Below are 26818 nucleotides of genomic sequence, written 5' to 3'. Positions count from 1 at the left end.
ATAGGAAATGGTAAACAAGTAAGTGCTAAGTCATAGTACAGATGTAGAGAGAGTAAGTTTTAATTCTTCTGATGAAAGACATACTCAATAATTATTTTTTAACAAACACATATGAATACAATTAAGTCCAAAACAAATAAAATGATGGAAACCCTACTAGAATTTATAGCATAGGAAATTTTTTCTTTCAAATATCCATTTCCTTTATTTATTTATTTTTAATATATTTTATTAATTTATTCATATTACATCTAAATTGTTATCCCATCCCTTGTATCCTCCCATTCCTCCCTCCCTCTCATTTTCCCTTTACTCCCCTCCTCTGTGACTGACTGAGGGGCCCTCTTCCCCCTGCATATGCTCATAGGGTATCAAGTCTCTTCCTGATAGTCTGCTATCCTTCCTCTGAGTGCCACCAGGCCTTACCCAGAAGCAGAAAGAGTCAAATGGTATATACTCATTTATATCTGGAAACTAGCCCAAGGGGCATGTCCCATGAATGTCTTCACTTATCAGGAAAGTGGGACAGAGGGAGGACTTCCTATTGGGACTCTAGGTAAGAGAAGCATGGGAAAATGGGGAAATAGAAGGATCCATAGGGTCCTAGGAACCTACAAGTAGCATAGGAAAATTTAATTTTATGAATTACATTTTACGCTTTTTAATGACAGGAGAGACTAACATTGAAAAGGTTCAACAAAGATCACGTATTATACATTTATCATGCTACCTAACATAAATTCTATGAAAACATCAAAATGGCTTCTGATTGAAAAGGAGTTAGTTTTACCAACTTTATAGAAACAGGCAAATGTATTTCCAGAGCATTAAACAAGGGCTTATGATGTTATCGGATAAGTCTTAGCTGGTGTTGTGAAACTAAATACAATAAGAAAACTATTGAGACAAATACACTTTTTAGCCCTGTATTTATTGTTGATACAGACAAGATAAAATGTACAAGTCTTTTTCAGATTCTACCCAAACAGGTATTAGTGCATTGGCAGGAATTTTCTCTAGTTGCTAGCTAAGGCAACCCCACTTTGTCACAACAAGAAGGAAACTGAAAATGTATGGCCCCTGGGCCACATTTTTTTTTGACATTTAAAAAAATTAATTTATTCAGATTACATCTCAATTGTTCTCCCATCCCTTGTATCCTCCCATTCCTCCTTCCCTCCCACTTTCGCCCTATTCCCCTCCCCTATGTCGGTGACCAAGAGGGACCTCCTTCCCCACTATATGGTCATAGGCTATCAAGTCTCATCTTTGTAGCTGCTTATTCTTTCTTTGAATGCCACCAGGACTCCCCACCAAGGGGAAGTGGTCAAATATGGGGCACCAGAGTTCACGTCCCTGGGCCACATTTATCTTGTTACTTGTTCAAATAAGGTTATTTTCAGTACAGCCATACAATGGTCAGAGTTGAACAATTGAGTCCAAATAATATTTTAGGTATCTATCATTTCACATAATCTGGTGAGAGACTTTTGGGTATAATAAGATAATGTGCTTCATTGGTGCTCTCGTGGTTTGAGTATTCAGAGAGTAGTTTGGAGTCTACTACCTCCAAGGACCTGCTTCCATGTATTTTTATGCCTCAATATGGTCATAGGTTTACCCTTTTATTAGACAGAATCAACATCCTACCTGTCACAAGCATAGTACCATTTGAGCTAAATGTATGAAAGTCAGTATCTTATCTTTGGAACTCACACCATTTATGGCATCATTATAAACAAATCTTTCAGCAAACCCAGTAAGGTTGTGTTGAGTGACATCATCATCTTTCAAATAAAAGATATGAAGGTTAGTGAAGACTTTCATGGGACGTGCCCCTTGGGCTAGTATGCAGATATAAGTGAGTATATACCATTTGACTCTTTCTGCTTCTGGGTTAACTCACTCATTATGATCATTTCTAGTTCAATCCATTTGTCCACAAATTTCAGGAATTCTTTGTTTTTAATAGCTGAGTAATATTCCATAGTGTAAATGTACCACAGTTTTTTTTATCCATTCTTCTACTGAGGGACACTTAGGCTGTTTCCATGTTCTGGCTATTATGAATAAGGCAGCTATGAACATGGTTGAGCAAATTTTCTTGTTGTGTGCTGGAGCATCTTCTGAGTATATTCCAAGGAGTGGAATAGCTGGGACAGAGAGGAGGACATCCTATTGGGACTCTAGATGAGAGAAGCATGGAAGAATGGCAAAGTTGAAGGATCCAGAGGATTCTAGAAACCTACAAGAAGAACATTATGATAGGCAGATTTGGGCCCAGGGGTCCCGCTCAAACTATGGCACCAGCTAAGGACAATATAGGCGGTAAACTTCAAACCCCTACCTAGATCTAGCCAATGGATAGAACATTCTCCACAGTTGAGTGGAGAGTGGGGTCTGACTTTCATACGTACTCTGTTGCCTCATATTTGACCAAGTACCCTGAATGGGGAGACCTGGTGGCACTCAGAGGAAGGATAGCAGGCTACCAAGAAGAGACTTGATACCCTATGAGCATATACAGGGGGAGGAAGTCCCCCTCAGTCACAGTCATAGGGGAAGGGAGTAAGGGGAAAATGGGAGGAAGGGAGGAATGGGAGGATACAAGGGATGGGATAACCATTGAGATGTAATATGAATAAATTAATACAATTTAAAAAAGATATGAAGGTTGAAGGCATTAATGAAGCTAATAGTTAATTAATGTTAATGATTATAATCTCTAGAGAATCTGCTCAGAAGTGTTGTTTTTTTATTTCTCTTTTCAGTTATTTCATAATAATTTAAAAATTAGTATCCTCCGTACTAAACATTTACTATTTTCAAAAAGGCAAAGTTTCTACAAAGTTTGGACATTTATAAGATTAAAAATGTAAGAAAAGTCAGAACCAGTTATGGACAAAACAAAACACCAAGTCTATTAATTTTTATGAGGGATGAGGTATGCTTTGTTTCAGTTTTCAGATATGAAATTGAGTTTAGAAAGAAAATTTCATTTCTTTTTTTATTAACATCTCAATTGTTATCCCCTTGCTTGTCTCCTCCAGTTCCTCCCTCCCTCCCTCCCCTCTTTCACTCTATTCCCCTCTCCTAGGTCTGAGATGGAAAGGAACCTCTTCCCACACCATGTGGTCACAGCCTGTCAAGTCTCATCTTGGTAGCCTTCCTATTTTTTTTTCTGAGTGCCACCAGGCCTCTCCACCAAGGGGAAGTGGTCAAATATAGGGCACCAGAGTTCATGTCAGCCTGTCCCTGCTCTCCACAAAACTGTGGATAATGTCTTGTCTAGATCTGAGTAGGGTTTCAATATTTACTGCATGTATTGTCCTTAAAATATTATTATAATGAAACAAAATACAAAAGACATAATATTAATTTTTTCAATAATTAAAAGAATCAAGAATCACTAAAAGCATGTTAAGCTGTGGGCAAAAATAGTTCATTAAATGATCACATAACTTATTTACAGCAAAATAAAGTTATGTTTAAGATTGCATAAAATTATTATTGTAGCACCCTAAAAATATACAGGATGCACACAAAATCATTTCACAAGAGTACTACAAGGAAATTTAATAACAAATGAATGCAATCCTGGGCAGCGTTGCTCACAGTTTCCTTCAAGCAGCAAATAATTGGCATAAGTATGTTTTTATTTAGATTGAGTGATTGAAATAATAGTTTCAATCTGTTTAATTTTCTTGAGGTCATCTTGGGACTGAGTGTTATATGACAGTTAAGGGCTACAAAGGAGGCAAAACAATGTCTCAAGGAGATGTTTGACACCTACCTTTTATAGTTTTCACTTGTGACCTTATTCAGGCAAACCTGTTGGGGATAATATTAAATCTTAGACTTACTTGAAGAATTGTCAGCATAGATGTCTGATGTCTGATAAGTTTGATGTTCTGTGCACATAGAGTAGTGTGTGCAGACACATACATGTGTGTGTGTATTTTGATGTATTTTTCCTTAGAGATCTTGCTCCATGACATTTTGGATTGCTGAAAGGATAATTGCTTCACTAAGGCTTATGGAATCAAGTTATACATACATACATATATATATATATATATATATATATATATATATATATATATATATATATGAAATAAATTGCATTACATTATGCAATGCATCATTATATATTTTTAGCTTTCTGATTAAAGTTTTCATATGAAGTAATTAACTTATTGTTTAGTACATGAGTACCATTTCATAGTCAAAATTTTGTCTTTTGACAACCTGAAAAAACTACATTTTTCATATGTTTACATGATTTGAGGCATTGTTATTTAGACAGGGGTACACACTGAACATCATATTCTTGAAGGAACAATTTTCTAGAAAGATTGAATAGAATTGGCCACAAATATGGTTCCCACTAAAGTTGGTTTAGAGTAACGTGCAAAGTCGGTAAGTATATTGTCAGTATGGAACATAGCAATGCAAGTCTTTCTCTAATTATCAATTTGAGGCACATAATCTTTGTGTTGATGGAGAAAGGTTTTTTAATAAACTGTTGAATGCATTATGGATTCTTAGCAAGTACTTATTTGGACGAATGATATTCTGTTATTTATTTTTAGTTTTCTCAGTTACAGATCAGTATACCGCAAATGAATCAATGATACTTGTTATTTTGTTTGTTTTGTTTTTTGTTTTTTGAGATTGGATTTCTCTGTATAGCCTTGGCTGTCTGGGACTCAGTTTGTAGAATACTGGCCTCAAACTCACAAAGATCCCCCTACGTCTACCTCCCTGAGTGCTGGGATTAAAGGTGTGTGCCACCACGCCTGGCCGGCCATGATACCTGGTTTAATCTATGCCATTTCTAAAACAATCAAAACCATCATGTCACCCAAAATTTTAGGCATCAAAAGTTATATATTAACTGTGTTCACTGTAAAGGAACTCTTCAGAGCATCTTTACAGTTTTTCTCAATTTAAGATAGAATCCTGCAATGCAAATTGCAGTATTTGTACATGTATATTTGTTTCTTTCCCTCTGGGGGTTAAAAATCTGAGGGAAATGCATAACCTGAACTTTTAGTAGATATGCAGAAGAAGGTTAATTAATCATCGGTGAATAGTATACATTTTGTATAGTTGAAATTTTATTAATTTGCATAATGAAAGGAACTTCAGCGTGTTGTGATCCATGAGAAATCAATCAGCTCAAACAGTTTTCACTTCCCAGCTTTGAACCTACATTGCCTGGAACTGATAGAGTCTTTCCCAGAATCTCTGTTAATTACAGTGTAGTACATCACTAGAACCCTCGCTGGAAAAGGAAACCTCTTCATTGATCTGTATTACATTGCTTGTCTTTTTGTACACATCTTATAAGAAAAACAACCAGATGATAATTTTTTTTCAATTTTGACTTTAAGTATTTTTTGATTTTTGTCAAATATATTTACATGAACCTTCTTTCAGTTCATGTGATAGATGAATTTTATTTGTCATACATAACTTAACCTTGGATTCAGGTATTTCAGTTGCCCCCTCCATCTCTCTCTCTCTCTCTCTCTCTCTCTCTCTCTCTCTCTCTCTCTCTCTCTCTTCCTCCTCTCATGTGTTTGTGTGTGTGTCTGTGTGTGTGTGTATGTGTGTGTGTATGTGTGCACACACACGTGTCCTTTGCTTTCTCCCTTGGGATTTCAAAACAGTATTTCCTCACCTATTGATATGTACGTTATAAGGCCATAAGTATATGTACCAGTCATCCAGGTGTTAACCTCAAACACCGGGAGCTCTAGAAGTCAGCATTTCCTTTTTGCTTGAACACAAGTCTGATGGAATGTCAAGATATAGCTCTCATACCCGAGCCTGAGACACACTGAAAGTCTCTCCTAAGTATGGAGTTTGTCCTAGAATCATCCGAGTCCCTCATGATTATCATTCTGTGCCTCACAGCCTCTCTCTGCCACAATCTGCATTTTTCAACAGCTCATACTTCTCTATCCGGGAACACTCTACAAATTTCTGTCTCCATTTCCCCCATCCAAAGCCTGCTCCTGAAATCCTATGTGACAAAATCAGCTGAACAACACAAACTTAGAGCTGCATCTCTTGATGATGTTTTGAATATTCATAAGAACCCATGATATATTTGCCACTATAAACAAGCCCTTTCAGGAAACCCTTGAAGTTTCCTTGTAGAACATCATTTTATTATGAGAATTTATGAATATTTAAAGTCATTTATTCTGTCCCCTGAATATAAAAAAGCAAATGAGTCTTTGGTACTAAGTGTATATAACTATTGTTATTTATTATTGTATTCAATAATTTATAATTTGTCTAATGTAAGAAATATAAACAAGCATAAATGCTTGAAACAAATTAATCCTTTATCCTACTTTAATATTATATCAATGTAGAAAATATAATTTAGACAAAAATAACAAAAGAAGCAAAAGCTACATGTACTCAATATTTAATATGAGCTTCTGATATACTATTTAATATTATTTCAACTGTCTTTTAGTGTCATGGTTGGTCAGGCCTTGTATAGACACCCATATTGTTGAGAACTAGTGGGTGCAGCTTCTCTTACATTTCTAGAAAATCTATTCATAATGACATGGCCTGCTCCACCTGCTCTTACTCTTCCTGCTCCCTGATCCATAATGTATACTAAGCGTTAGGTGTAGCTGTTAATTGTGAATAGATTGGTTGGGTTTGGGTAACTCTTGGTCACCTTTTCTCCTCATTTTCAACAGTTGATTTTCTATGAAATTTTTCATCTGCTGCAAATAGACTTTTTTTCTTTTTTATGTGTCAGAGCTCATTTATGTCTGAATAAATGTTAAATATTTAGAACATGGTGTAAGAAACATGTTGGATTTATAAAGTGATTATTGTAGGTTCTGCTCCGAATTCTATAACCTCAATTTTCCTGAGGTGGGTGGCTACATTTATATTACCACACATGATTTCTTTCTATATGAGAAACAACAATAGACATATTAATATGGCAGGAGAGAATTTTCATAGGGCCTCAACCCTAGACAAAGAACTATGGAAAAATAAAGAAGCCAACATTCTATGAATTAAACAAATAGTAAATAATTATTTCGTGTTTCAATCATTATAATATATATATATAATTTATTTAATTTATAAGTTACTTACTGAAAAGATTAATAAATGCCACAAAGAAGATAAATTGCACTTGAAGATATCAAATGGAGATCAGGGGATTTCAAAATCTGTAGCATCATTCCACAAAACTTTTGATTAAAAATTACATCAGAAAAATTACAAAGTTATGATTAGAAATATAAGAAGGTGGAGAGAGGTCCCTTCTGTGAAGAGGGAGAACAAAAAACAGAAGGAAAATACAGGAAAGTGTAGCTCAGTACATCTCATCTATTCTGTAGGTATAGAAAATGCAGTAGCATGTCCCCCATTCCTAAGAGTTCATAGGAACTTTTATCAAGTAAAAAGGTATATGTTATCACAGATACAAATGGGCCTGTGCACTACAGCAATGAAAGTATGTGTTTTTTTTTTTCAATTGAGACAAAAATGGAAACTAACTGTTCTCTTGTTCTTTCTCTTCCTCTCTCCGTCTGTCTTTTCCTTCCTCTCCCTCTCACCCACCTGTGATCTTTCTACCTTTCTTCTTCAAATACATTTTCTACAACAGAGTGAAACTGAGCATGACATTTTCTCTGACTACATAAATGGTTATTTTCATTAAACATCTCTACTTCAATAATTATTATATTAACAGTGGCTTAATATAGAAACAATTTATCTTGTTCCTAACTTCTCAGTTTGAGGATGGCTTCCTAGGAAGTTTATCTCCATTCCAGAGGAGTAACTTGAGGACATGGAGATAGATCTGGATCACTTCAAAATCAGTACACTCCTGGGATACCAGATACAATCTGGTATCATGGCTATTGATATATCTGAAGAGTCATACGTGTTCTCCACCCACGTATGAGTACTGTGTAAAAGAAGCAGATGTTCTGAGAGACAATAACCGAAGATGTCAGTCTCTTACAACCTCAAACCAGAAATATGCCAGCATAACTTCTATCCCATTCTGAACATTGCAGCGGATACAAAGATTAGGTAGTATCTATGATGAATAGTTAAGAATAATATTATTTGTGGGAAGAGTTTAAATAAATTCAATAATATTATATCACAACAACATTGGGGCAACAGGAAAAAAATTTATTGGGAAAGAAATGTGTAGTCAAACCTACACACCAAGCAAGAAAGTAAAGCTCAATCTTTCCCTTCATCTCTCCCACTCCTTTCTCATGTGTCTTATGGTGGCACAAAGTTTATGAAACTAACCAATGAATATCTGATTGAATTGGAAGCCCATTCTGTAAGATGGAACTCACCTCCAACACTTCTTGAGGGCCCAAGAACCTGAAACAAGATAAACCACAGACACAACAGCAAATTAAATACAAACTCAACTTTTAAAATGAAATTATAGAGAACAAATGAAAAGAAACCTACGTTTAATGGATTTTTAAAAACTTACTTCTCAGTTTTGTTATTTGAATAATCAAATACTGGTATGTTGATTATATTCAAGACATTTCCACCTCATACCAGATCAGCCTCCAAATTCTTATTACCCACTCAACTGTGTATTTTCTATTGTTTCTAAACTATCAAGTACATTTGGACATGCCCATATAATTCTAAATGTATGGCTTTCATTTGAGCAAGGTCAACAAAATAGAAACTGAGACCTTTAAAGAAACCCAGATCTACATTTCCCATCACCTATCAATAAATAGTAGCTCCCTTGTTAGGGGTTCAACCTTGTGCCTGTTTACTATCTGTGTGTTAGGATTTAGTCTGGTGGAGCCTGCACATGTCTTGTGCATGTTGACTCAAATGTTAGGCACTTAATATGTGCAACCGAATTAAAAATAAACAAACAAAAAATTTAAACATATCTAAGGTTTTCTTGAAGTTATCCACCAACTCTGGGTCTTACCTCCTTTCTACCAGCCTCCTCTTCCATAATGTTGCCTGAGTCTTAAGAGAAGCGTGTTTTGTGCGGGTGTTCCACTTAAGGTGGAGATTTTCCTGCAATATTTTATTCTCTTGACCTTGGCCACTTGTGTCTCTTACCTGAGGAAGGCCAAGAGATGTACTAGTCTAAAGCTACAGTACTAAGTCATTAGGAGTCAGTTTAATACTATGTTCATTTAGCAAAATAATAGTAGTAGGCTCTCTAGTAGGCCTTTAACATGTCTAGGTACAAGTTTATTGCACTAGTGACACTGCCAGGTATGCATTTCAACTTGAGTGTGCCATGGAAATGTTAACTATTTCCATGATATCCATGACACCATTGAACTAGTGGCAAATCTTGTCAGGCTGTTATCTATTATTTACTTATTTTTATTAGACATATTACTTTGATTATGGGTAACATATTTTTCTTTCAACAGTGTGCCTAGCATCTTCTAGCAATGCGATAGCTAGCAATTATGGATGACATTATCAAAGGAGTAGCATCTTGATTTCTCTGTCTTCTGTAATTCAAATAATTATTATCAATAGGTTCTCACTAAAAAGTCCTATATGCAACAAAGAGCATTAGCAATTGCCTAAAGAGTTTTAAATATATCTAACAAATGAAATAGCTATATTAACCTTGAGTGGTAATCAAAGGACTACATATCCTAATCAGTACATAAGAAAAATAAAAATTATAACTCAAAGTTAAATAGATTTAGACACAGTCACTATGAATGATATAACCAAACCAAACCAAAACAAAACAAGACAAACATTGCATTTGTTCTCTTATATGTAAATATTAACTTTGAATCCTTACACAAGTATGTCCCATTTACAGTAGCCACAGATGTCACAAAATTGGGGTAAAAGTCCATGAGAGAGATGACAAGAATTGAAAGGAAGAATGTAGTGGTATAAGTTATTAAATGGAGATGGCTTCAAGTTTGGCAAACAAACCACTGGGCAAATGCCCTCTTTTCTGCCACAGATAGAATTCTGTCTAAAAAAGGGCAAGCTTGGATGCAGGCAGAGTCAGTGGTCAAACTCTGCCAAGACAGGGTAAGCAAGTCCTCACTAGTCCCTGCCTCACAAATATGTCTGTCAGATATACTGGGCCAGAAGTGTGAAGATGATGCTCCAATGTTATAGAGAGTTTTGGGTGACTGCTCAGGCAGCAAACTGTCTCTGTCATCTTCACATTTTGGATGCTACAAACTTGCACTCACTGTATACTCAGGTAATTAAGTTTTATTCTTTCTCAAGTCTCTGATGGGCTTGAAGAACAGATAGTTTTGTCTTATTATTAAGCTTAGTTATTTAGGGGTTAAAATGTTTTTAGGTCTAGATGGGTGTTTTAAGTTGATGGAGATGAGATAAGATAGATACTGATTTTCATTCATAATTTTAGGCTCACCAAGATAAGAAGGATGTTTTCTGCCAGGTTGCCTAATACAATTAACCAAAACACCATGAATGTAACATTATATAATTTCTGATTGTTTTTGTGGTTCTTCTTGATATATGTTGTTTTTTTAAAAAATGTTTATGTGTAATAATAAAAATGCATACGACAAAAAATAAAAATTTTCAAAAAAACATAGAAGGAAACTTTAAAAAAAAAGTGAAATGTTAAATGGGAATAATGGGACAGGATGGGTTAAACGGAGGCAGAAGAAAATGAGACAGGGGAGAGAAGAACGTAGGGAGAGATACCTGAGACAAGAGACATTTCAAAAGGAGATATTGAAGTACAGTGGATGCTTCTTAAAATTCATATATACACATGGAAAAATGGCCTTTAAATACGGTTGCCCTATTATAGGGCAACCTTGAGCTAACCAGACAGCACAGGGTAACATATAATAAACCCTGGGGCCAAATGATTTATCTTTTTTGGAATTGTTGGCCAGTTAGAACAAGTAGATCTTATAAGCTCCCACCAGTGAGTGCTCTTGGGAATGATTTTAAGCATCTCTTTGTCTTTTGTTCTCCTGTCAAATTATTATTTATCTTTCCTCAGAAATATAGCATGTAATTCCTAACAGCCTGTTAAATTAAAAACAACTCTTGGATGAAATTAGCAATATTTGGGATTGCCTATATTTTTTCATGTATATGTGTATATGTACATTCCTATGTACAAGAGCACATATGTGCTTGTGTGTGTGTGTGTGCACATCTACATGCATATACATAAAACCTCAAGCTTGATGTTATAACTCTTAATTAATCTTCTACATTTTATTTCATTTATATACATATTATTAATTTATTCATATTGCATCTCAATTGTTATCCCGTCCCTTGTATCCTCTCTCCCTCCCATTTTCCCCTTACTCCCCTCCCCTATGACTGTGACCGAGGGGGATTTTCTCCCCCTGTATATGCTCCTAGGGCATCAAGTCTCTTCTTGGTAGCCTGCTATCTTTCCTCTGAGTGCCACTAGGCCTCCGCATCCAAGGGACATGGTCAAATATGAGGCACCAGAGTTGGTGTGAAAGTCGGTTCCGACTCTCCACTCAATTGTGGGTAATGTCCTGTCCATTGGCTAGATCTGAGTAGGGGTTCGAAATTTACTGCACGTATTGTCCTTGGCTGGTACCATAGTTTGCGCAGGAACCCCAGGCCCAGATCCGCCCATCATAATACTCTTCTTGTAGGTTTCTAGGACCCTCTGGATCCTTCTATTTCCCCATTCTCCAATGCTTCTCTCACCTAGAATCTCAATAGGGTGTCCTCCCCTCTGTCCCACTTTCCTGATAAGTGAAAATTTTCATGGGACATGCCCCTTGGGCTAGTGTCTAGATAAAAGTGAGTATATGCCATTTGACTCTCTTTGTTTCTGGGTTAACTCAGTCATTATGATCATTTCTAGTTCAACCCACTTATCCACCAATTTCAAGATTTCCTTGTTTTTAATAGCTGAGTAGTATATGTACCACAGTTTCTTTATCCATTTTCTACTGAGGAACACTTAGGCTGTTTGAATGTTCTGGCTATTATGAATAAGACCTCTATGAGCATGGTTAAGCACATGTCCTTGGTGTGTGCTGGAGCATCTTCTGGGTATATTCCAAGGAGTGGAATAGGTGGATCTTGAGGAAGCCTTATTCCCATTTTTCTGAGACCACTCGCAGAGTCCAGGTTAATGTCACATGGTCCAACCCGCACACACACTGAGTCCAGTTAGCATCTGTGGACCCAACCTGAGCGTTGAGTCCAGTGTGTCTTGGAATCCAAACAGGTCTCAGGGCTTAGTACAGTTAGTGCTGAGTCCAACCAGGATCTCATTCCCAAATTGCACTCTGAGCTCCGTTAGGGTCCCGGGACCCAAACCCTGCATTGAATTCAGCTAGGGTCTCAGGGGCCGAACCACGCAGCGAGTCCAGTTTGGGTCTCTGGGCTCAAACCGTGGACTGAGTTGAGCTTGGGTCACGGGGCCTAAACCAAGCACTAAGCTCAGCTAGGGTCGCGGGGCCCAAATCTTGCACTGAGTCCCCTCTCCCGCAGCAATTCCAACCAGTCACCACTCCAATCACCTCTGCTGGAGGGTTCCCAGCTGCAAATCTCAGCTGCTGCTGCGGCCGCTATGGTCTGAGAGCATCCATGCTCCTCCGTGTTCAGGGGTACTTAGGTTTTCTATATTTTGTTCTTTTTGAACTGCAGAGTACTCCCGCTGTAGTAGGGTGGGGAGCTTGGTGTTCCTCGTTAAGAATTCCTTGCAATTCCCTGAATTGTTTACTGGTGCTTCTAAACATGGTCCACACTGCTTGCCGCCATCTTGGAGTCTCTAACTCTTCTACAGTTTATCCTTTATGAACTTTTACAGCAGTTTTCTTAGATATTCTTTTGTTCCTTTCTGAAGCTTGAATCACACACACACACACACACACACACACACACACACACAACCTGTTACATTCACCTAGAATTTGTGAGCTTGTGGGTTCTATTTTCATTGTGATGTAATGTAATTGCCTATGTATATTAAGTGTAAATAAGGAAGCCAGGTGTGATAGCACATGACCTATACACAGAGACCTCATTTTAAATAAACAAACAAATTTAACATGGAAGGTGATAGCAAAGCTTTTTTCTTTTTCCTATTTTTAATCATTACAGGCCATGTACAGATTTTGCTGACTTTTGATATTTAAATATTTTAAGTTTTTTTACAACTGTTGTTTCAAAGATTAGCAGCCATGTAGATAGGAACTATATGACATAATTTCAATTTTTACTACCAAGGTTGTCAAAGAGGTATTCATTATAATAATACATTTTCACTTGGCATCCTGAAATACAAGTTCTTATTTCTGCCAGCATAGAAAAAGAAAATAGAATAACAACACTGTAGATGATCTCTCTGTCTTGCTTATACTGCTTTTCACAGAAGAGTAGATATGCCCAGGATCTCATGGCCATGGACTTGAAGCCTATCTATTTAGCAAACATTTTATATGTCTTACTTTATGTGTTTGTAAAGGTTCAAAAATAGTAACCTATGTTTCTGGGACCCTGTAAAACATAACTTGTATATAAACATAAAATATTGATAACACTATTGATACCCGATAAAATTTAAGTAAAAGTTGGACAGCAGTGCATAACAGTTATAAAGCTGGACATTGAAACAAAGAATCTTGAGTTTAAATCCTTGATGGAGGATATGGTACTTAAATACTTCATGCTTTTAAATTCAGTAATCATTTTTAAATAGATCTGATAATCTACTGGCTAAAGTGTTGGATATTTACCATTTCAAGATTATATACTCTAGCAGTTCAAAAAACAAGTCTGGCTATGGCACGTTATTCTTGCCAACACTTATATAACTTTCTATCTCAGCATGTTGAGTGAGAGTCAGTTTGATCTTTCAAAAGTTTAATCTCCTAATAAGACAAGTTTCTTTCCTCTTTGTTCTTAGTGAATTAAAGACTCTAAAGCAGGGCTGCTTTTGAACAGCATAGAAAGAACCTCTAATAAGTTCCTCCAAAGTGAAGGGTTTGAGAGATCGCACAATGTAAGGTTAACATTACCCATCACACTTATCCTAAGGAGTCAGGAGTGGCCTGGCAAGTCTTCATGGTTGGCCAACCTGCACATTGGATTTAATATATAGTCAGCATTTGGGATAGAAAGAACAGGGTTATAACAAATACAAGTACTGGGAAAAAAGAACCACAAGTTCTTGGCCTATCTGTAGGCTCTGCATCTTATTTGTATCTGGCTAATCCTTTGTATATATGGCACAACTGTCCTTGTTGCCTTCAGAACTACACCAGATGTGAGTTTCTCTAAATATTGATGGGGATCTGACTCAACTTACATGCCCATTGTCTTAATTATCTGGCAGTTTCCTTTGCTTTTAAAAAATATTTTTAACATACCTACAACCTATTCTCTGCATAGCAATGGCATATTACCTCCTTCTTCATAATATTTGTTTTTAAGATTCTTCAATGGAAGGTGTTTCCATATGTTCTCTCTTTGAGAGAAATACAATCATAAACAAGTCAGTTTTTTTGCTTGTGAATTACGTACCAAATGCATGCATAAACACACTGGAGACATCTATTTTTCAATTGTGTAGCCATTTCAAAAATGAACAGTTATATAGAGCAGGTAAAAGTCTTGCTGCTAACCTAGTCCAGCAATCCCCCCTTACAATATACAGTTATTCTAGGTAAGCTAAAAACAGACACAGAAAGACATGCATGCTATAGACTCACTTATAAGTGGATATGAGCCCAACATGTCCTCCGGGTGTCCACCCAGAGGGAGAACAGGACAGATGCTAGACTCACTGCTGAACTCTGGGTTGAGCACTGAGAGTTGATATCCAAGAACGTAGGAGGGAAAAGGAAGGACCCAGAGCATTCAGGAGTCCTACAAGGATATCTTCAAGTCCAGCAGACCCGGACCCAGGAGGCCCCGCACAAACTGTTGCAAGAACCAAGGACAATGCATGCAGTAAACCTAGACTCCCTGTTCAGATATAGCCAATGGACAAACTCATTCTCCACTGTTGTGGGGAGAGTGGGAACCGCCTTTGACATGAACTCTGGTGCCACTGATGTGATCACTTCCCCCTTGGTGGAGAGGCGCAGTGGACCAGGTTTACAGAGGAATGAAAAGCAGGCTATCCAGATGAGACCTGATAGGCTGTGGACATATGGTCGGTGAGGAAGTCCCCTTTTGTCAGAGTCTAGGAGAGAAGAATAGGACAGATGTGGGAGGGCAGACGGGGACAGGAAGATACAAAGGAGGGGATAACAATCGGGATGTAATCTGAATAAATTAAAATGTTAAAAATACCCAAATCTAACTTAACAAAATAAAAGTCTTTAATTACAAAGCATGTTTCACATGGTTATGACGATGTGTGACAGTAGCATACCTGCAACTTGAAATTCCATACCATCACTTAGGATTATGCCTCTCACAGGCTTACTGCATCTCATCTCCCCATCTTCTGAACTCTAACCTGAACACACCACCTCTAAAATATTAGGCCAAGCCATTGGTGTTAAGGAATGAAAGGGAAATGGCTTCATATGTGCACATGGAAGTTTCCAGCAATACAATCATTAGTGTCATGGCAACCACATCAATACCACAAATATCTATTTAAATAACTTATCCAGTTCTGTGGGAAGACAATCTCATTTACTTCTTAGTAGGAAAAGAAAGCTGATCCATTTCCTTAAGAGACAAGAGATACTTGACTGCTAGTTTTATCATACAATTTTCTTATTTGCTTTAACATGTTTTGTTACAATTTCCAGTGTGATGACAATTGGGCTTAGATTTTTTAAAAATCTCATTTCCATAAAGTACAGTCCATGGAAAATTGTTGAATATTTAGAAATAACTACTATATTTAAATTATATGGAAAATCAATTATTTTAATTTTAAATTAAAATTACCTATGGAAAAATATTTAGACTTCTCAGCACCAGACTGAGGTTACTCCAGATTAAGTGAGGTTAATTACAAATATTTTATTTACATATTTTGAGAAAAACTTCAAGTCTCTTATGGATGACAAAGGAACTAAAAATCTCTGTGAAATGCAGGACTTTCATGTAAGAAAAATAAAAAAATTAAGCAGCTTTGCCCGACATATTTTAGATAAGTTTTCTTTTGTTTCTTTTATGCTTTTATAGTTAGGTATCTTTCCTTAACTTATCTCTTTACCATTATGATAATAAAATAATTAAAGGGTAATACGAAACATCACGTTGAATATTAACAGTATTTTTCATTCATCACCTGGAGACAAGATATGTGAGGAGACATCTAACTGACAGCCAGCACAGCTTTACTTGCCTTCCCTCTCATGGCACAGTTCTAACAGTTGCAGATTTCCCAGATGTATACGGATGCTGACTGTGCTAGCTGACATGCTGTTCTTAGCAAAATGCAATGTGTTCAATCAAGCTGGTAAAGCTGGAGTCCATAAATTCATCATGCAAATGTTACTAGTGAAAAAAAAACCTTCTCAAATGAGTCGCATGTACAAGAATCTACATTTGGCTTCTATTCACAGCCCCACAATGTATTCAGTTTCACAGCTGACCCACACAACACACTGGGCAACTTTCTCAAAGCTATAAAAAAAAAACTTGTGAAATTTTATTTGAAAAGTGCAATTGTAACAAGATGTTCTCCATTTACAAAATGAGATCTCATGCCAACAAAGGTTGTTCTGCCTTGGTATGAGCTGGTCCATGATGAGACGTTGTTCTAGGATGACCCCCTAGTGCTTTGATGCACTAGGTGGGATGGGATTGTAGATGACATGTATAAAACGTTAAGAATTCTGCTGAAAAAACAACATAAAAAGGACATAAAGTTCAAATATAATAGCAAATTTTATATTATGAGCAAATAATGACTATCATATATTCCAAAATAAATCATGCAAATCAGAGTCCTTGAAATTTTATATGTGCAAATACCAGGCATCATAGAATAGAGAAGCGCTCTATTTTATCACTGTATTCACAGAACACAATGCCATTGCTTATAATTATCATTTTTCCAGGAACTACTTAGAATAAATTGAAATTAGAGTGAACTTTGAGTGTACTACGACAGTATGCTTGCAGTTCCTTCAAAAACACATTTAAAGTTGATGAAATCTTTAGTTGTAATATATTTTTTATTTTAAGATTATGTATCTACTAAGTCTCAGAAAAAAAACTATATTTGAGAAATTCTTATGTATCAGGACTACACTATGACATTTCAAATAACATAAATTTCATTTTTACTGTTTTAAAATTTTTGAGATTATAAGTACATTTACCCCTAACTTTGCTGTCTCTAAACTCTCTTTTATCTTTCTTTTTATATTGTGTTCTTTTTTATTAATTACTATTGTATGCACACATTGATGCTTTTGCACATATTCTGAAATATAGCCTGCTTAATATACATAACATTACTTGTATGTTTTCATGATAAATAATTTGTATGCTTTCCCCTGGAGAAGACTATTTCTTCTGCTCTCAGCATTACTTAGTTTCCAGCAGTACTTTGCATAGGGTTCAAATCCCCTACTTTTTCACTCTTTCCTTTAGCAAATCTATTGTTGTTGTCTTTTCTCAGCACACACTCATGTTTGGTAAGTCATATTTGAGTCTTCATGAATGTATAGTCTGACATTACTAGGAGATTTAATCTCACAGCAAACTCCCTAATCTTGTGGCTCTTACAAACTATATGCCAACCAACTATTCCACTATGTTCCCTGAGTCCCTGGGGCAGCTGTGTTTTGTGTATGAAGCCATTCTTTTCTTAATCCAGAATATTTCAAATATTTTTATCCTTGGTTTCTCTCAATTCATCTCTGAATCTTTCCTCTTTCCACCTAGTTTCCACTCTTATGATTATTCTTTTGGTTTTTATTTTCTTTTATTAACTTTATGGAATAACTCCATTTCTAGTATTTACTCTACTGAAACAAGAATATATGTGCGAAGAAGAATGCACATATATAGTGACTCTATATATTTTCCTAATTAAAGAATATACAGAATATCATATGTACTGTGTCACACAGTATTGATTTATGGATTTCTCAAAATGAGGAAACAATCAACACTAGATAAACAGAATATGTTTAGATACAAGAGACCCAGTGCAATTTTTTTGTAGAAACCATTAAATAAGTCTTTGGAGTACTAGAGTTAGTTCATAAAGGTAAAATTTAAGTTGGCTATATAATTCTATAGAAATTAATCTATACCAATATAAATTTCTACCAATAACAAACTCTAACATACATGCACAAATTTCATATATTGCAAAGAATTTTATGAAAGTGAAAGAAAAACTCATTTTATAAGGATTATTATGGATATTGTAAGTTATTCCAATGAAAAAACTTGAACATACCTAAAAACTTTTATTTTCATAACTTCACTTAAGTCATCTCAGTACTATGGGCATTTATATTTATCCTTTTATTTATATCCTGTTCTACGATCTAATTTTATTACATAAAACTGACTATTTAGGTTAAGTATGGCAATAAAGATTAACTAATTTAAGATTATTGATAAGATCATTGTATTGCTGGTCAGTAGGGCCCTCACAAGCTGGAGGAAGTGGTTGGTTACTTCCTTCTCTCCATTATTCTAAGTTTGCTCCTATATAAGTTTATTCAGAGAGAGGAATATCTGCCAAGATCTCTCAGCTTGGAAATTAGACACACTTAATGCCTGAGCACATGGCCTAACATTAGCATTTTAACTTGGCATGAGCCTCAGTCTCCGGGAGAAACAGCTGTTTTGAAAAACATTGGGGAGATGATCATTAAAAAGTTTAAAATAAGCAAAAATTGCTGTTCTCCTTAATACTGGAGTTTGTGATACATTGATTTCAGCCAAAACCTTGCCTCCTCTTATTATATAATATAATGAATATTATGTGTGAATTGAAAACACACACACAGTATTGAGTACTACATTAAATAGAACTAGAAATGATCATCCTGAGTGAGTTAACCCAGACCCAGAAAGATACATATAGTATATACTCACTTATAATTGGACACTAGCCCAACAAGGATGTCCCTTAATAGTCTTCACTTAGCAGGAGATTGGGAAAGATACTGGGAATTACTATTGGCATTCCAGATGAGAGCAGTAAGGAAGAATGAGAAAATAGGAGGATCCAGAGGGCCTTAGAAACCTACAAGAGGACCATTAAGTCTGGCGAATCTGGACCCAGATTCTACTCAAACTACTGTACCAACCAAGGACAGTGCATGCAGTAAACCTAGAACTCCCGTCCAGATCTAGCCAACGAACAGCTCATTCTCCTCAGTTATGTGGAGAGCAGGGACTGACTGTGACATAAACTCTAGTGCCCCTTATTTGACCACTCCCCCTTGGTGGGTGGACCTGGTGGCACTCAGAGGAAGGGTAAGCAGGCTACCAAGGTTAGCCCTTATAGGCTGTGATCATACGGTAGGGGAGGAGGCCCCCTTCTGTCACAGAGCTAAGGGAGAGGAATGGGATGAAAGAGGGAGGGAAAGCAGAAAAGGAAGATACAAGTGAGGGGATAACAGCTGAGATGTAATCTGGTTGTTGTTGTTGTTGTTGTTGTTTTTATTTATTTATTTTTTTGTTTGTTTGTTTTTGTTTTTCAAGACAGGGTTTCTCTGTGTAGCCTCACTGACCTGTACTCACTTTGTAGACCAGGCTGGCCTCAAACTCACAGCGATCTACCTGCCTCTGCCTCCCAAGTGTTGGGATTAAAGGCGTGAGATTAAAATTACTTTTAAAAACAAACAAACAAACAAAAACAATGTATTTTTGTAAATACAAGAATTTTTTTTTTTCAATTCGTTCTGAGTGTTACTTCAGGGACATGCACATGCTAGTCCTGGTACCATGATTTTCTATTACAGAACATTGATACTAAATAATTTATTAGAATAACATTTTCCCATGAAACAAACAAGAAAAGAAACATCATTTAATTTATTTTGACAAAATGTATTGAGATGAATGCATTTCTTTTCCAGTTTCCTCTGTTGCTTGTGCCATGGTTCTATCTCCTTTCCTGTTCTCGTTTTCCTTTAAAGCGGATATATGCTTGTTAATTTAAAATGACATGAAACTTCAGTCCTATAATATAAGTCATTCAAACCAATAATGAAGAAACACACTTTTTAGAAAGGAGATACAAACTATACTGGGGCAAACAATTTCTGCAAATTACAGACCTTGATCACATCTAGTTGATCTCTCTAATTCTTAAAATAGACATCATTCTCTTTTTACCATGTTTATTATATATGCATATACAATCTATTTCTGTTAATATATTTGTGTGTATGTGCCTACACTAGGCCTTTTGAAGTTCATTCTTCAAAACCAAGCCTATGTTGTAAGTTAATAAAGCTGAGTTTTCAAGCCAGTTATTTCCTTTTCCATTTTAGCCCTGAGCATTTTAAACCCAAACCCAGCCTCATTTACATTCGAGTACGTCAGAGACTACTCTCCAATGTTTTACTCAATATTCATGGAAAAAGAAGTAATTTTGTCTCAGAAATTAGCACAAATCTATCACCTCAGAGTAGCCAAAGTTAAATCAATCAAATTCTTTTAAAAAAAAATACAACTTTTTTTTTTTTTTATCTCTAAAGTGAATACAAAATGTGCGCTTGAGATACATGTTTTAAAAAATACTGTTCTGTGTTTACAACCTAACTATATAGTTTTATTGTATGGCAAGTTAGCACAGAGCAATGGATGCTGGGGCTTTTTTTGTTTGTTTCTTTTTTGGTAATTTTTGTTGATTCTTTTTGAATTTCACACCATGTATTCCCAAACCCGTTAATATCTTCATCCCTCCATGTTGGCCCTCTATCCTTGCAACTCCACCAACCAACCCCCCGCAAAAAATTTAAAATAACAAAATGATTGTAAAAATAACATAAAAATGATGTGAAATAGCATTTCTCCATGGATGCTATGGTGTGTCACATGGTATACCGTTTGCTGAAACAAATTGTAGCCCCTTTCCTCTTCTCCTCTCAGTCCTAACCTCCTTCCCTCTTTCCCCCATGCTCCTACCCTAGTCTTCAGAGAAGGGAATACATTCTCCCCGATCAACTGACCACAGCCCAGTAAGGTTTATTGGGACTGCCTGCATCCTCTTCCTTTGTGGCCGGGTAAGACACTCTATTAGGGGGAATTGATCAAAGAGAGGGCAACAGAGTCCATGGCAGGGACAGCCCCTGCTCCTTATACTAGGGAACCTCAGTAGAGACTGAGCTGCCTATTGGCTACATTTGAGCATAGGCAGAGGTCCTATCAATGCATGGACCTTGTTTGGTGCATCAGACTCTGCAGACCCCACCGGGCCCAGATTTGTTGGCTGAGTTGGTCTTCTTGTGGAGTTCCTGTCTTCCCCAGTCACTTCTATCACCTCCTCCCACTATTTCATAAGTCTCCCTGCCCTCTGCCCAAAGTTTGGCTGTGATATTCAGCTTCCGCTTAGAAACCCAGAATATCTAAGACAATTCTGTACAATAGAAGATCTTCTGGAGGCATCTCCATCCATGATCTCAAGGTGTGCTTTAAAACAATAGTAATAAAAACTACCTGGTACTGGCACAGAAACAGACTGGTGGCTCAATGGAATCTAATCAAACAACCAGAAATAAACCCACACACCTTCTTTTGGACAAAGAAGCCAAAACCATACAATGGAAAAAGATAGCATCTTCAACAAATGGTGCTGGAATAATTGGATGTCTACATATGGAAAATGCAGCTAGAACCATATTTATCAGCCTGCACAAAACTCATGTCCAAGTGGATCAAAGACCTTAACAGAAAATCAGAAATATTAAATCTATTAGAAGAGAAAGTACAGAAGGGACTTGAATTCATTGGCACAGGAGACAATTTCCTGAGCATGACACCAGCAGCTCATGCTCTAAGAGCAACGATTATAAATAGATTTCATGAAACTGAAAAGCTTCTGTGAAGCAAAGCACATAGTCATTGAAACAAAATTACAGGCTACAGACTGCAAAAAGATCTTCATCAACCCTACATCCAACAGAGGTATAATATCCAATACATTAACATATATATATATATGTATATATGTATACTTACATGTATGTATACTTCAAGATTTAAATACCAACAAACAAAATAATCCAATTAAAAATGGAGTACAGAGCTAAACAGAAGAATTCTCAACAGAAGAATATTGAATGGACAAGAAGCACTTAAAGAAATGTTCAAGATCTTTAGCCATCAGGGAAATGCAAATCAAAATGACTCTGTGATTCCAACTTAAACATATCAGAATGGCTAAGATCAAAGACGTGACAGCACATGCTGGCAAGGATGTGGAGAAACGGAAATACTCTCATTGCTGGTGGCAGTCTGGCATTTTCTCAGAGATATGGAAATAGTTCTACTTCAAGATCCAACTATACCAGTCTGGTTTTATGTTGAGGTCTTTATTCCACTTGGATTTTAGTTTTGTACAGTGTGATAACTATGGATCTATTTGCAGTTTGTACATGGAGACATCCAGAACATTCCTCCATTGCTGTTGAGAGTGCAACTTTGGAAATCAACAGGTGCCTTCTCAGAAAATTGGGAATAGTGCTACTGCAAGACCCAGCTCTACCAGCATACACTCAAAAGATGCTCCAGCATACATCAAGGACATTTGTTCACCTATGTTCATAACAGTGTTATTTGTAATAGCCAGAGTATGGAAACAGCCCAGGTGTCCCTCATCTGAAGAATGGATAAAAGAAACTGTGGTATATCTACACAGTGGAATACTATTCAGCTATCAAAAACAAGGGAAACATGAAACTTGCAAACAAATGGATAGTGCTGGAAAAGTACTTCCTGTGTGAAGTTAACCTAGACCCAGAAGAAAACATGTGGTATATACTCACTTATATGTGGATATTAGCCTTATAGTGCAGGATAACCATATTACAACCCACAGACCTCAAGAAGGTAAGTAACAAGGAGGACCCTAGGAAGGATGCTTAATTTTCATTCAGAAGGGCAAACAGAATAGACACTGGAAGTGGTTTCCAAAACAGATTTATTTGCAAATCTTCATTGCAGTGAGCCTGGCTTGAGGCCTCTTGCTTCTGCTATAACATACCATTAATACTGCATCTTTACCGAGACCTCCTTTCATATACCCTGTTGTTGCTCATTGTCACAAATATCCTTCAGCCCTGGTTTTTCAGAACTGGTCCCTTCATGTGCTCCAGAAGTTAATAGATGGGGTGGATGTTGAGGTTGGCCAACACAAAGCCCTGGATCTGGGCCTGGGTGCTGGATGTGTTGTTCAGCCTGCCAACTTTCCTGCAGAGTTGTCACTGGGGCCATCTCTCCTGCTTTGCCCAGACACGGGGCAGGATAGTGTTCTTCTGCTTATGGCAGTCAGCAAAAGGTGGGACTGGCTCTCCTGCCCCTCTTACACAGCGGCCAGCTCCCCAGCACTACCTGAGCTAGTGAAGAGGTTGTCACACTCACTCAACCAGGGCTAGTCTCCCATGCTGCCTAGGCAAGTGGATAGGGTCAGCTCTCTCGCCTTCCACAGGCTGCAAGGGACTTGGTGAAGGGAGTAGTCACATCTCTTCTGTACCTGTGCCACTGCACAGCAGATGAGAAGCAGGGTACAACTCTCCTGTTCTCACACCCTAATTGCCAGTTCTTCCACAAATACCAGGCTAGAGGCAGGGCTGGGTCTTACTAGAGCAGCCGCCAGTGAGAGGAACCTGTCCTCAGATGTAGAGAGGGATACAGGAGGCAGCCCAGACCAGGGATGTCCAAATGGCCTCTGGTGGTAACATGGGCCATGAACATCAACAAAGCCCCCCGCTGCTGCAGGGCCATGGATCCCTGTTTCTCAAGCCCACAAACCAAGATATGGCACTCCTCCATGGCAGCACAGGCCTGGACATCAATCAGTTTGTCTTCATACACACTGCTAAAATCAGACTGAGCGTAACCACCATCATATCTTCTGTTCAGCCTCTCTTCATGGTGAGTACACCACTCTAGTCTGTTTCTCTCCCATCTCTCCACTGTGTACTTGGTCATCGTAACGGCACCTGTGCGGGACTCTCAGTGTCCTTCATTAATGTACCCTACCCACTGTGCATGTGCCGTCTGCTGCGTCATGGTTAGCATGTCTCCAGTTCCAAAGACTAATGTCTTAATATTTATGAATTTAACGACATCAGATGTTTAATTTAGTGCAATAATAAGTTTTAAGTATTTTGAATTAATAAGCCATTTTAGGTATTTGTGGTATGTGTGTGTGTGCATGTGTGTGTGTACTCCATATGTAACTTTCCCTACTTGTTATTGTTGTCTTGAGACAATGTCTTCAACTGGTATCAATATGTGAAATAAGATAATCTGTATGTACAGTGTAAAGCAGGAATCTTCATCTTTCTGTCTCCCTAGCCTTGGATTTCAAGGTTGTGTCAGCAGCCTGGGTATTTTTTTTAACACATTTTTATTGAAAAATAAAATAATTCATATTACATCTCATTTTCTATCCCATCCCCTACATCCTCCCTTTCCTCCCTCCCTCCTACTTTCACCTCAATCCCCTTCTCTATGACTGTGACCAAGGGGGACCTCCTCCCCCTGAATATGGTGCTAGGGTATCAAGTCTCTTCTTGGTAGTCCGTTATCCTTCCTCCGAGTGCCATTGGGCCTCCCCCACAAAGGGATTGGCCAAATATGGGGCACCAGAGATCCTGTGAAAGTCAACCCACAGTCTCCACTTAACTGTGGAGAATGTTCTGTCCCTTGGTTAGATCTCAGCCTGGGTATTTTTAAATGGATTTGGGAATCAACCTCATATCCTTTACTGACAGAAGTATCTTTCAATCTGAATTTTTTTTTTATATTTCCACCAAATTTGAACATTTAAAACCAAAGTAAAACAAATGAAGACAAAATTTCATATTCTAAATGTTTAAATAATAACTTTAAGCATTTTTTATTCATTGATTTTGTTTGTGTGTTTTTTTTTACTTTTTGAGACAGGGTTTCTTTGTATATTCTTAGCTGTCCTGGACTTGCTTTCTAGATCAAGCTGGCCTCAAACTCACAGAGATCCAGCTACCTCTGCCTCTGTGATTGCTAGGATTACAAGCTTGTATTACCACGCCCAACTAACTGATTTTTTTTAAAACAAAAAGATAATTAAAATTATTCAGTTTTGATCTTGACTTCTTGTCCCTGGCCTCTGGCTGTCTGTTATCTTTGTTTATTGCTTCCTGACTTCTTGTTGGGTATTCAGACCTAGAAAGCTACAAGAGGCATGAATAATGGAGTCTGTTATTCTCTCATCCTATGACTAGAATTCCCATGCCAGCCCATGGTGATCATGTTTCCTGTAATCCTGGTGCTTTCATTGGAATCATACTGTTCAATTCCATTCTCCTCTGGAAGACCTCCCAGTGTCATTTTAGTGAGAACTGGGCCTACAAATATTGTCTCTGTTTAATGGGGTCCCCCTTTTTCAATTAAATTTATTTTAATCTTTAAAAATGGCAAAAAAGCAGGCAACAGAGGCCATGTAAGAACCAGCTCCCGCTTCACTTGCTAAGAGACCCCCATGAAGACCATGCTGCCCATCATTTACATAGGTGCAAGGGTCTAGGTCCAGACCTGTCTGCTTTGGCGGGTGCTTAAGTCTCTGTAAGACCCCATGGTCCTGGCCTCAGGAGAAGAGAATGTGCTCAGTCCTAATGTGAGCTGATGTTCTGGGGTGGGTTGATATGGGGGAGGGATACCCTTCTCTAAGGAGAAGGAGTAAAGGAAGGGGAAAGAGATTAAGTGGGTGGAACCAGGAGAGGAGCTAGGAGGTTGCATTCTGGATATGAATTGAATCAATAAATGAACTTTTTAAAATTTAATATGTAGAATTTCATAATTTAGTTTTAGCTTTACATGTTATGGAAACAGACCTTCATTGAAATAGCCTTGGAGAATAATACCTTTTCCTTCTGCACATCATCTGAAATGTCCCTTAGAGTTATAGTTTGTAAAGGGCAAAAGCATACAGATACTGTTTCAAAAACAGTAAAGAATCACAATATTTGGCTAAAATAAGTTATTATTTTTTCATTCTGTATAAAAACACATCTTGAATGGGTTATTGTTGGTATATTGTATACAGAATCCATCTAATGGTTGCTTTTCCATCTACATGATATTACTGGGAACAGTAACGCATAACACTCTGTTAACTGAAAAATAACTTACATTTCAGTGCAATGGTTATAAGCAGATTTTCAAGCTTAAGTTCCATGCAGGTGCTCAAAAGTTTTCAATTAAATGAACACTTTTATGACTCATATTTTGTTTAACATTATAAATAATTTTGTTATAATTTTAAAAAATTATACATAGCAATGTATAATATATCTGAATTCCACATTTTTATACCCACTCACAATGAAAACATTGGAATCGATTAATTTCACAAGGTAATATCATGAGGTGGCATGAGATAGTACAAAAGCCTCATCTTCATCAGTATGCAAAAGAATCTTATTGTCTGATAGAATGAAAATGACACAAAATGAGCAACTGATCCCCAAATCATATCAAGGGAGCCATCTACCCATGCAGATTACTTGGCCTTGAACTGTAAAGAAAATGTCCAACAAGAAGAACATCATGATAGGTAGATCAGGGCCCAGGGTATCTGCTCAAAGCACTGCAATAACCAAAGACAATACAAGTAGTAAACATCGAA

Source organism: Acomys russatus, chromosome 28, assembly GCF_903995435.1.
Source record: "Acomys russatus chromosome 28, mAcoRus1.1, whole genome shotgun sequence".
Lineage (NCBI taxonomy): Eukaryota > Metazoa > Chordata > Mammalia > Rodentia > Muridae > Acomys > Acomys russatus.
This window is presented reverse-complemented; position numbering follows the sequence as displayed.